Raw genomic sequence first — 14,391 nt, forward strand, 5'->3', positions numbered from 1 at the left:
GATCTTAGCAAGTTCTGCCATAGCCACAGCTATCTCCTCTGCAAATCGGGGTGATAACATCGTGAATCCCAAAGGGTCCTTCTGAGGATGAAGGGAGATGCTCAGGCAAAAGTTCTTGGTTTAGTAGCAGCACATAGAAGGTGCTCAGTAAATAGAGATTAGTACCTTTTGAAGGCCATCCTTGTAGCGTGTCATCTTCATAACATTCATCAACGTGCAACTTAGGTCATAGTGTCTGGCACTGACTAGGTTCTTAACAGACCTCTGTTGACTGCAGGAGTGATGCCCAGGTTACTTACAAACATGTCTGACACCCTTTTGTAGATTAGACACTTCTTCAAATAAGAGCTGCATTTGATTCATCTTCGTATTCTCCACAGCTCCATGGTGGAGTAAATAAATTTACTGAAGTCAATGGAAAGAGCAAAGCTGTTACAATGTAAGAGGCCACAGTTAGTATGGAAACTGGTAGTAGAAAAGTTTTTGTTGTTTTTTTAAATCACAGGCTTCAAGAGCAAGTAGCATCCAGTGCCAAGAAAACACTGACGTTCCCTGAAACTAAATGACTATATCAAGCTACATATGAATACGGTATTTGTAATGCTGGATCTGGTTCAGTGAGGGTTCTAGCTGGTACTGCAGGGGGGAGGAAATCTTTTATCTCTAGCCCACCCCTGGCCTTGGCCCATGACTTCAGGGAAGAATTGCTCTTCCAGAGCCAGACACCACAGTCACCGCAAACGAAGTCGTTTCCTTATGCCACTTCAAGCATCACTGGATTTGGTGGCAGCAGCTTAAGTAGAAGACTTGAGCTGAGAGACATGGGATTAGGAGTGTATAGACTCTGCCCCAGTTCTCACCACTGAGGCTTGAACCAGCATGAACAGAGCCATGCCCAAGTAGAGGTGAGAGAAGGGTATTTCCTCCTGATTGGAGAGCCAGTGGGCCATTCTGGATCCTTGCAGGGAATATAGTAATAGCATTTGGTGACTGTGGACTCCTGTCTGATATTCAGAGCAAAAATGAAAATAATACATGGGGGGGTGTGCGTTTGCATACACACACAAACTTGTGAAGAATACCTTCTTTTCTGGCAGTGTGTGAACATCCTCCAGCCAAAGGCCACCAGGAACATACCTGTAGTTGACAACGCTGGGTTTATCACTTGTTACAGCAAGGGATAGCATTCCGTAAGGGGAAACCATGGGGCATGTTAGTAAGAGGATGTTAGAAAGAACCTTTACAGAATTTATGCTTTGAATAGGTGATTTAGGCAAGGCTCTCTATTATCAGAGAGCAGGGATATTTCTATGATTAAGTATCTCAATAAATCGTATCTATAGAAAGGACAGACTAGGGTGAGGATAAAGCTATCATGGCCAAAGAAGCAGCAGTCACATTAGCTGGAAAAGGGCAATGTTTGGTAATCTGTGGCTTGGACAGTGTTCATGTCTTGTTCGTGTTCAGACATAATTACAGAGTCATTATCTTGATCCACCATGGTCAGAGAGTGGTCTAGTCTGATGTTGATGTTTTGTGACATTGCTTACGCCCAACAGGTGAACACCAAGACCTGCCTATGACTGCCAGGCCAGTTGGCAATGTCTAGACTAGCTGATTACACCTAGTTGGATGTCCATTAATAATGTGGTAGATGAGAACAGTGGTAAACCAAGGGGAAATGTATTTCAGTGGTATTCCAATAAAGTCTCCTGGAGTTTGGTACAATCGTATAGAATTTTAAGTGACTGATGATGGTACCCCAATGAGAATTGATTAACTGGATGCAATCAACCTGGGCTATCTCTTGGCTTGCTACAGGCACCATCCTGGTTCAACCTTGTCAATTGCTTATTGTTGAAGACATGTGATCAAAATCTAAACATATAGTAAATACATTAGGTGGCAGGGTTTTTTTTTTTAAAAGATTTTATTTATTTAGAGGGAGAACAAGCAGGGGGAAAAGCAGGCTTCCCACTGAGCAGGGAATCTGATGCAGGACTCAATCCTAGGACTCTGGGATCATGACCTAAGCCTAAGGCAGACGCTTAACCAACTGAGCCACTCAGTTGGCAGATTTTTTAATAATAATAAAAAAAAGTCTTCACGGGCCTTAATAATGGCCTGAGTCAGATAAGATGAAGTTTAGTAACAGTGAAAAGCCTTTAATTTGGGTTCAAAAAAAATCAGTACCAAGGGCAGAATGGGAAAGACCTGCCTGAGAAACAAAAAAAAGGGGCAAAAGACTAATGGTTGGCTGACTCTAAGTTTTATTACAAACAACAGTTAAATAAATAAATAACAGCATAGTTTTAGACTACATTAGTGGAAGTATGGAATCATTACTGAGGGAATTGACAATCTGATCTATTCTGGACTGACCTGACAATACCTAAAATACTGTGTCCAGGTTTGGGCACCACAGTTTTGAAGGATATAATTCCTCAATCAGAGAAAGTAAGCGACTGTCCCCTTCACTTAGAAACTAAATATGGACCATGTCAAACAAAACTAAAACACAGAATCCTAGAAGGTAGGATGGATGATGTAGTAGACATTCAGCCTGGAGCACAGGAGATCCAGGGGAAACATGAAAACTATCTCAAGCATTTTAAGGACCATCATGTGGAAAAGGGATTAGACCATTCTTAGCTGGTTTAGGGACCTAAGATCAGTTCGATTTAAAGACAGGCAGATTTTGCTTTTAAAACACACACGCATACACTCGCATATGATGACGTCAGAAAACATCGGTTGAATTTTTCAGTGATTAGAATGCTGCAAACAGAAGCTGAAGGATAAGGTAAGGATAGCGTAGGACAGTATAAGGTGTAGAAAACTAAATTTTTAACTCCTCCATTAGAGATTTTATATCGTAAACACCTATAGTATGATATGCTCTTATATATTTCCAGATTTTGAATCTGCTTGACATTTCTAGTAGAAGTTATTTTTTTCTAGGCACACATTCCATTCAGAACCTTGTAGAACAGTCTGCGTGTTTATCAAATTGCTGTATAACTCAGCAAGAATCTTAACAGGAATTTAAGTTTGTTCTCAGACAGTTCAGTGATTTTGGACTTAGTTAACTGATTTGGCTCTATTCCATCTGACTCCTATCTATTTGTATCTTAAATTATTTGCTTTATATCTGAATATGACATATTCCGAGTTACAAATTCTACTTATTGTTTTCATAGTTGCACTGATCTGTGCTACCTCCTGCTCTTGTGTAGTGACTGGATTTACCTTCACTACAATATAGTTCTAGTTCTGTTTATATGATCTGAAAGTCCCTAAAACTCTGTATCCCTCTCAAGTTAACAGTGAAAGATCTCCAAATACAAAAAGGAATCCTTTCTGAATTTACACAGTTGTCTCTACTTATAACCAACTGCACTGTTATTCTGTAAGTTTTCTTAGTGTAAATCTCACATGCAACTGGTATTTTTAAACCATAAGTAAGCTTGTGTATATTTTTTAAGTAGGCCCCACACCCAGGGTCTGGGTTGAGCTCCTGACCCTGAGATCAAGAGTCACGTGTTCTACTGACTGAGCCAGCCAGGCACCTAAGCTTGTATAATGTTAACTCATTTTACATGAAGGCTTCTTTTAGTCTGGGATCTCTAGAAAGCAGAGCCTAATCGCTGATGTGTTGATGTTTGTTATATTGTGATATAATGAGAGAGATATATATATTTGAGGTTTTGTCCCTGGCTCCTGGCCAGAGCTCCTAAAACCATTGTAATTCCTGAAGCCGTAATCGTGCTAGGGGCATCTTTTGTTCTAATATTTGGTCTTTAACAAAGCTTAAACAAACCTCCTAAACCCCTTGAAATTTCCTGGGTGGTAGGAAAATCTGTTGTTGTTATTGTTTTAAGATTTATTTGAGAGCAAGAAAGAGCATGAGCAGTAGGAAGGGCAGAGGAGAGGGAGAAGCAGACTCCCTGCAGAGCAAGGACCCTGATGCAGGACTCAATCCCAGGACTCTGGGACCATGACCTGAGCTGAAGGCAGATGCTTAACCAACTAAGCCACCCAGGTGCCCAAGAATCTTTTGTTTTAATGGGTAACTCTTGGTAGGTTACTGGATAGCTTCAGAATGGGTGTTGGTCACCACAAAGACTAAGCCATGATTCCAAAATTTGGAATTTTCAGCTCAATCCCCCATCCTCTGAGGAGAGGAGAGGGCTGGAGATTGAGTTAATAATTAATCAAACCTGTGTGAGGAAGCCTCCATAAAAATCCCTAGTCTATGGGATCAAAGAGGTTCTGGCTTGGTGAACACATCCATGTGCCAAAACAGTGACACATCCCAACTCAATGGGGACGGAAGCCCCAGCTCTCAGGACACTTCTGAACCTTGCACTTCATATCTCTTCACCTGGCTATTTATCGACATCCTTTATCACAGCCTTCATTATATAATAAACCAGTAAATGAAAGCAGTTCCCTGAATTCTGTGAGCTGTTCCAGCAAATTACTGAACTGAAAAAGAGGGTCATGGGAACCCTGAGTGATAGCCGGTGGGCCGGAAGTGCAGGTGACAACCTGGAACTTTTAATTGGCCCCTAAAGTGGTGACAGTCTTGTGGGACTGAGCCCTAACCTTGTGGGATCTGATGATAACTCAAGGTAGATAGTGTCAGAACTGAATATAACTGTAGGACATTCAGCAGGGGTCCACCAAGAATTGGGGAAATGCTTAATGTGTGGGGAGAAACCCCACACATTTGGTGATCAGAAGTGTAAGTATGGTAGTACTAGAAAGTAAAGTAATAGCAGAGGACACGGAGGTTTTTCTTACAAGGTTTTATTTGGGAATACAATCCCAAAGTATAGAGAAAAGAAAATGAAACAGGAAAAGATGGTCATAGAACATGAAGGATTTCCATGGGGGGGGGGGGGGCACTACTTTACAATGAGGCAGATACAGCAGGTCTCCTGTCTGACCTTCTAGAAAAACTGTGCCTCAGGGGAAGGAGGAATAAGAGGAAATGTGTCTGCCTTCTTCCCTCCTGACTCCTGGTTTCCATCAGCCAAAGTGGGACCCACAGGCAGTTAGCCTGCCAGCCCTTCCAGGTTGCCACACTCAGCCCCTCTGGCATCCTCTTGGAAAGCCAGACTACACACCCTGCCTGCTCAGCATTTCATTCAAGTCCAGAAGAGACAAGAGAAGCTCCGCAGCCCCGCCCTGCCAGTGACTGGTCAACACCTTAGATTCTAGCCAAGGCTGAGGCAGAGCAAGCGGCTAAGGGACCAGGAGATCCTGGTCCAGAGTAAGTCTGAGGAAGCACTGACTGTTGCGGATCTCCTTTCTCCGCCTCTCTAAGCCTCTCTCACTTTCCCCTGCTAGTGAACTTCTAGCCACTCAGTCTTAACTCTCCATGGCACAGACATCCAGTGTCTCCACACGCAAATCTCCTCTCCCTCCTCAATACACAGGAAGATGACACTTCCTGCCTCCTTGCTGTCGTCGGGTGGGGCCGTGTGACGGGTTCTGGCTAATGGTCAGGAGAGGAAGTGCTGTGTGTGCTCCTGAGCCAAGGCGTGCGAGAGAGCGGAAGCTCTCGCATTTCTTCCCTGCTGCAGCCGCCTTGGACATCAAGCTCACTTAGCGGAGCCGCAAGATGGAGACAGACTGAAGGCCTGAGACAGCATGTGTGGAAAGGAGCCGTGTTTGTACTTCATTAATCAGACTTAGCTGAGAAGCAACAGAAAACTTGCTCTAACCAACTCAGACAACATATAAAGGGAGGCCTGAGAGGCAGAGTCAGAAAGCAGACAGGAACCAGAGATGCAATCATAAGAATCACAGTCAAGTTCAGGCAATAGGAACTGTCTGGCTAAGATACCGCTACAGGTCACACCATCCCTGCCTCGACAGACACCACTGCTGCTGGACTCTCTGTGCTGCCGTAAATAATATCTAACCAATCCCAGTGTCTTTGTATTACTGCTGGTGGGGCGAAAGCCCCAAAGGGAGAAATGATCTCAGTCTACATCATTATGCCTACACGGTAGCTACAGGAAGGACAGGGAGAAGGACATCTGTCCCACTCTTCTTCCATCCCACCAATACCACACACTAGTGCGTTCCCACAAGGAGGAAGGGGCTTGAACACTAAGCAGCCAATAAAAAAGAAAAAAATTCTTAAATCCTTCAAAGGTCCACTGTGGTCATATCCTGCTTTATTTATGTTGTAGCAGTCAGTGCAGTGGTCAGTGAATAAATATTTGTGATTGATAAAGAACGGAGTAGTTTAAATTTAACTATATAGAAAATAATTGGGAAGCCACAGAATTCAGCATCTCAGCCCTATCTTTATTTCTGAGGAGCACAAATCACGATTCAAAAAGAGAATGACACTCAGGGACAGAAGGCTCTAAGTCAATAGTACCTATTGAGATAGTTACTATGACCCTCCCTCATGGGCAGGGCTTTATCATTTCTCTGTGAGCCCAGATATGTCCTTACTTTTTCCTTCTGAAGTCCCATTTTATGGGAGAAGTAGAAATCACCAGATCAGCAATTTTCTCCTCACTTCTTCATTGAAATAAACACATGATCTCAGGTATCACCCACCCCAGCTCTAGCTACCATGCTTTAGGTGATGATTTCCCATTCTCTACAGAGACCTTGAGATTAACCAAAAAAAAAAAAAAAAAAGATTCATGTCCTTTCTCTTGTGGGACCCTCTCTGCCACACAGTAATTGACTATATCAAGAAACCAATCCTAAAGAAACATAGACATTCTAGCTATATTAGTAGTATGTTATTAGGAAGTTGTTGGGAGATAACTACAGTATTTTCATAACCTCTTTAGACTCCTCATATAATTTTCCTTGATGTAGAAAAAAAAAAATACTGATACGGGTAGGCCCATAATCTGACAGGTTAGCACATCTTACCTCTTAAATTCTTGAAAGGGGTAATTAAACCCTGAACCCATTATTTGAAGATTTTCCTGGTTATTTTTATGGAAAGAACTGGAACAAGGTCTGTGTAGGTAGATGATAAAGACCAAGATGTAGGCTGTGGAGATTTAAAAAGGACAGCATAGATCGATGAAAATTCTGGGGTTTGCTCCGGCAGGATCTGTGTGATAAATACCAGGGGAAAATAGCACCAGTGGAAGCAAGATGGCTTCACCTGGACAAAAGTTGCATGCAGCTCCCCTGTTGGAACACGTGGTAACATCCCCAGAGCGAGAGCTAAGATAGCTATTGTTTTGGCAATCATCAGGAGGGCAACGGTCAAAGAAACATACCCCAAGGAAACAATGTGCAATGTGCTCACTGCCTTCGTACTACCCTAAAAATGTATGGAATGGTTGGTTGCAAGTGTCCTAATTAAGAACAATTGGATTTTTGCCCCGAATAGTAACTAGCCTTGAGAAGGCACCATAGGAGGACCACTGTATTATTAAGTACTTGACATACATTACCTGCTATGCTGTTTCTATCTTTCTTACAGATGAGGAACTGAGGCTCAGAAAGGTTCTATAATTTTTCCAGGATCTCATAGCAGTACGTGGCTGAACTAGGAAATGAAGCTAAGGACGCCTGATTCCAAGTGCATCCTCTCTACTGAACCACAATGTCTCAAAACAAATACGGTGGAAGAGAGGGAACTCGGCATATTGTTAAAAAAAATAATGCCATTGTCCATTACATTGATGGGTGATTAAAATGGTATTTCCTTTGGTGGCATCATAACTCACCAATGACAAAGCAAAAAACACTTTCATGGTAATAGTGTCATAATCTTTTAATAAATGTAGGGGTCTTTTGTCAATGGTACTGGGAATTCCTAGTCATAATTCTTTGACAAGCCAATCATTGTTTTGTAGATCTGTATTCTTTATTTAACATAAAGCTTTTGCTTGGAAAATTAATTTATAACTTATTAAATGCCCCCCAAAGGTAATTAGGCATAATTTTTTTTTTTAAGATTTTATTTATTTATTTGATAGAGAGAGATCACAAGTAGACGGAGAGGCAGGCAGAGAGAGAGAGAGAGGGAAGCAGGCTCCCTGCCGAACAGAGAGCCCGATGCAGGACTCGATCCCAGGACCCTGAGATCATGACCTGAGCCGAAGGCAGTGGCTTAACCCACTGAGCCACCCAGGCGCCCCATAATTTTTTTTTTTTAAGATTTTATTTATTTATTTGAAAGAGAGTGGGTGAGAGAGAGAGAGCATGAGCAGGGGGAGGGGGAGAAGCCGATTCCCCTGCTGAGCAGGGAGCCCAATGCAGGGCTCTATCCCAGGACTCCAGGATCATGACCTGAGCCAAAGGCAATCCGCTTAACTGACTGAGCCGCCCCAGCACTCCAGTTAGAATAAACACTGCTTCTCGAAGAATGGTTTGCCTTTTCCTTTTGTTAATGATAATGTGATTTTCTGTTTCTCTTTAGTTTAGAATACTTGCTTTCTTTTTTTCTTTGATTCAAATTTAATCATTTATTTATTCAATAACTATTTGAGTACCTAACATGTGTCAGATACTTTGCAAAGTACAGTGCACACAAAGATGAACACAACTTGATTCCTACCTTCAAGGACTTCATAGTCTAATAAGAAAGCTTGCATGAAACGGCTAACTGTAAGACCATATGATAAATGCTATAATAAAATTAAGTGCATGGAACAGCAGTAGGACAAGATAGAAGGACCAGATGGATAAGGAATTTTAAGTTGGGTCTTTAAGTATGAGATTGAGTTAGTAGGTGGTTGACTGGGGGTAAGGAGTTAGGAAAGAATATATATATATATGTATATATATATATAATTTATAATCTATAGTTATAAATTTATAATTATTTCACTTTTATGAACATTATTGGGCAGATATACTTTATTCAAAGTTTCTTTAATGCTTTTGGAAAAGAAATGGGAAATGATAGGCAAATTTCCATGCCAATGGATTCCTGTGCAGTTGGGGCAAAAAAGAGGCAGGCAGCCAATACAGCCTAATCATAGATTCATGAATGAAAGGTCCATCCATATTGTCTTAAATGGCTAGATCTCACTCATTTTTATGGCAGAGTAATGTTCCACTGTATATATATACTGCAGTTTCTTTATTCACTCATCTATGGTGGACACTTAGGTTTCTTCCATATCTCAGCTATTGTAAATAATGCTGCCATGAATATAGGGGTGCATATGTCTTTTTAAGTTAGTGTTTCCATTTCCTCTGGGTAAATACCCAATAGTGGATTTACTGGATTGTATGGTTATTTCTGTTTTTAATTTTTTGAGGACCCTCCACGCTATTTTCCAACAGTGGTTGCACCAATTTATATTCTTACCAACAGGGTTCCTTTTCCTCTGCATTCTTGCCCACGTTTGTTATTTCTTGTCTCTCTGATACTAGCCATTCTGACAGCATAAAATGATATCTCATTGTGATTTTGATTTGCATTCCCTTGTTGATGAATGATGTTGAGCATTTTTATGTGTCTGTTGGCCACCTGTAATAGCATTGTATGGTTACAGAAGGTAGCTATCCCTGTGGTGAGCATAACATAATGTATAGAGTTGTCCAATCACTATGTCGCACACCTGAAAATAATGAAACATTGTGTGTCAACTATACTTCAATAATTAAAAAAAGAATGAAAGGTACATTTACTTGCAAATCCAGAGCTCTTAAATGTCCACTAGTTTGGGAGACGTTTTTGTTTTGTTCTGGTTTTTCAGTGGTTGTTTATTTGATTGTTTTGTTTTGTTCTTGTTTTTTTATGGAGAGAGTGTACGTGTGGGAGGAAACGGGCAGAGAGATAAGGAGAGAGAGAGAATCTCAAAGAGACTCCATGTCCAGCACAGAGCCCAACTTGATCATAGGCTTGATCTCAACCCTGAGATCATGACTTGAGCTGAAATCAAGAGTGGGACACAAACCACTGAGCCACCCAGGTGCCCCATGTTCACTTCTTGAGGAAGTTTGAAGAGTTTCCTGTTCATCTTTCCTCATTGCTCTTTTTCTCCATGGTCACACCATATGTTTCTACTCTCTGACTGCTCTACCTGTCCATTAGCATAAATCTCAACAGATTCTTCTGTCTTAATATACTAGTGATAAATGCAGTTCAGTTCAGTCATTGAACTTACTAGCAGTGGCTCACTTTTTTCTCACATAAGGAAATTTGTTCCCTTCGATGCTGTGGTGATTGCCCTGGATTGTTGCTAAGGGTGTACAGTTAGCCTGTGTTCTAATCCTCCTGTCTATTTCTCATTTCTTGACATTCTCTTTGCTTTGTGGGGAGTGTAGAGTAAAAAGCATAGACTTTGGAGTCAAATATGACTTGAATTCAGGCTCATCCACTTATGAGCTGTGACATCCTAGACAAGATACTTAACCTCTCTGAACCTCAGTTTCCACATATGGAGTATGTTGACACTAAAATCAGCTTTTTGGACTCTGTGACATGATAGACATGAGGAGTCCAGTCCATCACATACAATTGGTGCAGTACATGGTGGCAGCTCCCCAGGTACTAATGTTTCCACATTATTCAGCTTCTTGTCACAATCTTGACCTTTACCTTGCTCTCATCAAGGTTTTTCAAGGACATTATACTGACTCAACATCATGCTTATTTTTAAAGGCTTTCTTTTAAAGTCCTCCATTCCCTTCGCATGCCCATCCCCACTTTTCCGGAGATTTCAGCTTCCCTTCTCTCCGACCTAGGCAGTCTCTCCCTAGCTGCCAAGCCTTCCCCAAGTCAAGATCCTACCCCTCTGTTCTATTTGTGCACACTAGAACATAAACTCCCCAGGGCAGGAAACTTGTCTTTCTACATATTTGTCAAGTATCATGTACGTTTAGAGAGATAAATAAATAACAAATATTACACAGTCAGAATGAACGTGTTCGATAAATACCTCAGGTATCGTCTCTGGGCTCTAATTACACAAAATCTGTGGACACGTGATGTACAAACTGAGGGCTGGCTACAAAATAATATGATTACATTTTTTTGGTTCCTTTACATTGGTAACAGGCTGTCCATGTAGATGGGCGGCCGAGGTGTTTCCTATCCTCCACTCCTGAAGAGCAGAGCCTCTGCTGTCACTCACACCGGAGATCACACTTAAAGGGCCAGTCATCGCTCAAAGACTAGCTCTGCACAGTGTCCTTCTCCTGCGACATCGCCCAGAGCCAAGCTGCTGAAACCACTCCAGTGGGATTCCTCGGGCAGGAGTAGGCTGCCCTTCACAATTCCTTGCCTGTGCCTGTGTTATTTCTGAATTGTTGTATAGGTCTGGCTCTGTCTCCTTAACTAATCTCCAGGCTTCTAGAAAGTACCTTTCCTTCCCTTTATTCCCTCACAATATTGAGACTTTAATCCATTCTCTAGTAATTCTAGAGAATTACTTTGTTTTCACTTGAAAAGCCCCCAGAATGATGGTCCCTCCCTGTAAGGTTTTTGGCTAATTTCTCATTTCTTTGGAATGTTTCAAATTGTGTGTATAAAATATTTCCCACATGTAGACAAGAATGAAAACATAACATGATACTTACAGAGCCAGTACCTGGTTTAAACAAATATTCATATTTTGCCATATTTTCATCCATCCTCTCCTTTGTGCTTAAATGTGACAAACCCGGAGAAAATCACCTTCATTCCTTCTCTTTCCTTCCATCCCTTGAGATATCTTTCAACAGATCTAGTTCATGGACATCTAAGATTTTTAACTACTTCAGGAATAGCTACCTAGAAACTATGTGCTATTGTTGCATGCATTTTAAAGTTTTACATCCCTGGTGTTATTGTATAGATCTTACTGCACCTTGCTTTTTTTTTTTTTTACTACAAGAGTCTATTTCTTGATATTCATGGAGCCAGTTCATTCCTTTGGGCTCCTGAACAGTAGCCCACGGATCCATCCACCCGTTCCCCTATGGAGGGGCAGTATGGTCGTTCACCCCTTCTGGCATTCTCAGTGCTATTGTGAACATTTGTAGATGTCACTTCTGGGGTATGAGCTTCTCTAGGAAGTTTGGTGGATGACAGCTTAGGCTCTGAAGCCCAATTGCCCCCTCCTGATCCAAGCTCCACCACAAAGTCCCAACAGTGTGATCTTGGGCATGTTTCTTCGTTTCTCTGTGCCTCCTTCAGTAAAATTAGGATAACGGAAGCACCTCCTTCAAGAGAACAAAGCAGTGAGATCAGCGTCTTAACCAAGTAAGACTCCATGTATGACAATTACTATCAGGGCGACCACCTAGGTAGGAAAAGAGTCTGAGCATCTCTGGCTTTATAAAGTGTTGCCAAATTGATTTCCAGTTGGTCATACCAATTTACACTCTCACCAGCACTATGTGGCTTTCTTCCGTTCCCCACATTCTCACCAGGGACTGGCATCAGCAGAGTGGCTTCCTCATCCTTTCAACTGCAAGAAGATCCAGTGAGTCATCAGAGAGATCAGGTGACCAGCAGGAGGGAAAGGAGTCAGTGGGGAGGTTTGCAAAAGTGGAGGAAAGTGAATTCTTTTAGGTAAGAAATGTTAAAAAATCATGTAGAATTAGACTCCCTGGAAATTGGAGAGTTACGGAAAATAAGGACGCATGGTACTAAAGAATAATGTCACAGACAGAGTGTGTCATTTGAGTAAAGGAGAAGCCCAGTAGACCACAGGTCTTTGGGGAATGTGTTGGTGACTTCTCAGAAAGGGTGTGTTAGGTGGTTTAAGTTGGGACAGGATAACTCTTTCTGAAGAGGGATGAGGCAAGAGAGAGAGTAGCAAAATGTCACGGTTTGTAGAGTAGCCAAGGAGGGGAGACTGAGTTCCAGGGAAAGAAGTCGGTTGGCAGGACTGTTATTTCTGGGGTCCAGAGGACCAGAGTCATCTGTATGATGCAGCGTTGGCCTCTGCAACATTTCTCTGTTCACTTTCTTCCCCTCGGTTCCTGTAGGCACTGCTGCACTCCAGATGCCAAGTTCATCATGCTCATGTGTCTGCAGTGGCTATCAGTGGTGTGCCAAGCCATTCCCACTTACCAGTGCAAGAGCTCAGGGCTCACATGATTCACTCACTTGCTCAAGATCGTATGTCTTCAAAGTGGTAAAACCAAGACGGGAGCCTAGGTGTTCTGATTCCAAGTCTAGGGCCCTTTGCATCAAAAAGAATTCATAGTCATCTTAAATCTTTCATTCTCGACCCGAAAGAGGGTCCCATTTTTCTCCCAAGACCATCACAACCCTTCTGTTTGACCTGCGAGGACTTCCACTAGTTGGCACTTATCTCTTAGTCCTATTTCCCAAAACATTCTTAGCCATCCTCTCATGTCCCACCGAAAGCATGTATTGGCTGATTCGTGAGGTCACCAAGTTCATTCTCAACTCTGCCTGTGTTCACGCTACTCCCCTCTCTCAAAGACACATCCCTTCTTCCTCCGTCATTTCTCTGGTCCCTGTTCGAGACTTCTGCATTCTGTGATGGCTTCAGTGTACACTCTTTGGAGTGTCATACTGGCTCTTTCATCATGAAACAAAATTCCATCGTACATTCTCTTGAATTGTCCTCAAATGGTTACCCTGTGCAACAAAACACTGTCTGCAGGGATTTGCTTGCTCTTTATTTTCTTACCAACCCTTTCTTGTTATATAGGAGTTTTTCCAATTACCCTTAGCCTTACACTGAGCACATATCAGGTCCTCCATAAATATTTTTTTTAAAAGATTTTATTTATTTATTAGACAGACAGAGATCACAAGTAGGCAGAGAGGCAGGCAGAGAGAGAGGAGGAGCAGGCTCCCTGTGGAGCAGAGAGCCAGATGCGGGGCTCAATCCCAGGACCCTGGGATCATGACCTGAGCCAAAGGCAGAGGTTTTAAACCACTGAGCCACCCAGGCGCCCCCTCCATAAATACTTGATGACTGATGAAATATGGTAGAATCAGAATTAAGAGGAAATACAAAGTATGGAGACTTTGGAAGTTAGGATAAAATTGGGAATCAAGATAAAAGTCTATTGGACATGGTAGGAAATTTAATCAACAAAGCTATATGGCCAACTAGTTAAAAAGTTGCAGAGACAGAAATCAGCACCAGACCAAACCATGGTGTTTTTCTGTTCCCTCTCTGATGACCCTGGTTTTCTGGTACTCTGCAAAACCAGGAAAGTGACTTCTAATCACTTACTGAGCAAACAGGCTCACCCATGCTCGGAAATAATCAGTATTACCTGTAAATGAGGCTCACACTGTGTGTTCATGCAGCCAAAGTTATATTTAACATTTTATGAAATGAGGCAAAAGATTTTGTGTGTGTGTGTTCAGTTCTAATTTAATGGGCACCTTGTTGGTGATGAGATATCAAGAAGACCATGCTGTCTCCTGGAAAGCTGAAAATGTGTGCAAATCGGGGGAGATACTCT

The sequence above is a fragment of the Mustela erminea genome, chromosome 11 (genome assembly GCF_009829155.1).
Source record: "Mustela erminea isolate mMusErm1 chromosome 11, mMusErm1.Pri, whole genome shotgun sequence".
NCBI classification, from domain to species: Eukaryota; Metazoa; Chordata; class Mammalia; order Carnivora; family Mustelidae; genus Mustela; species Mustela erminea.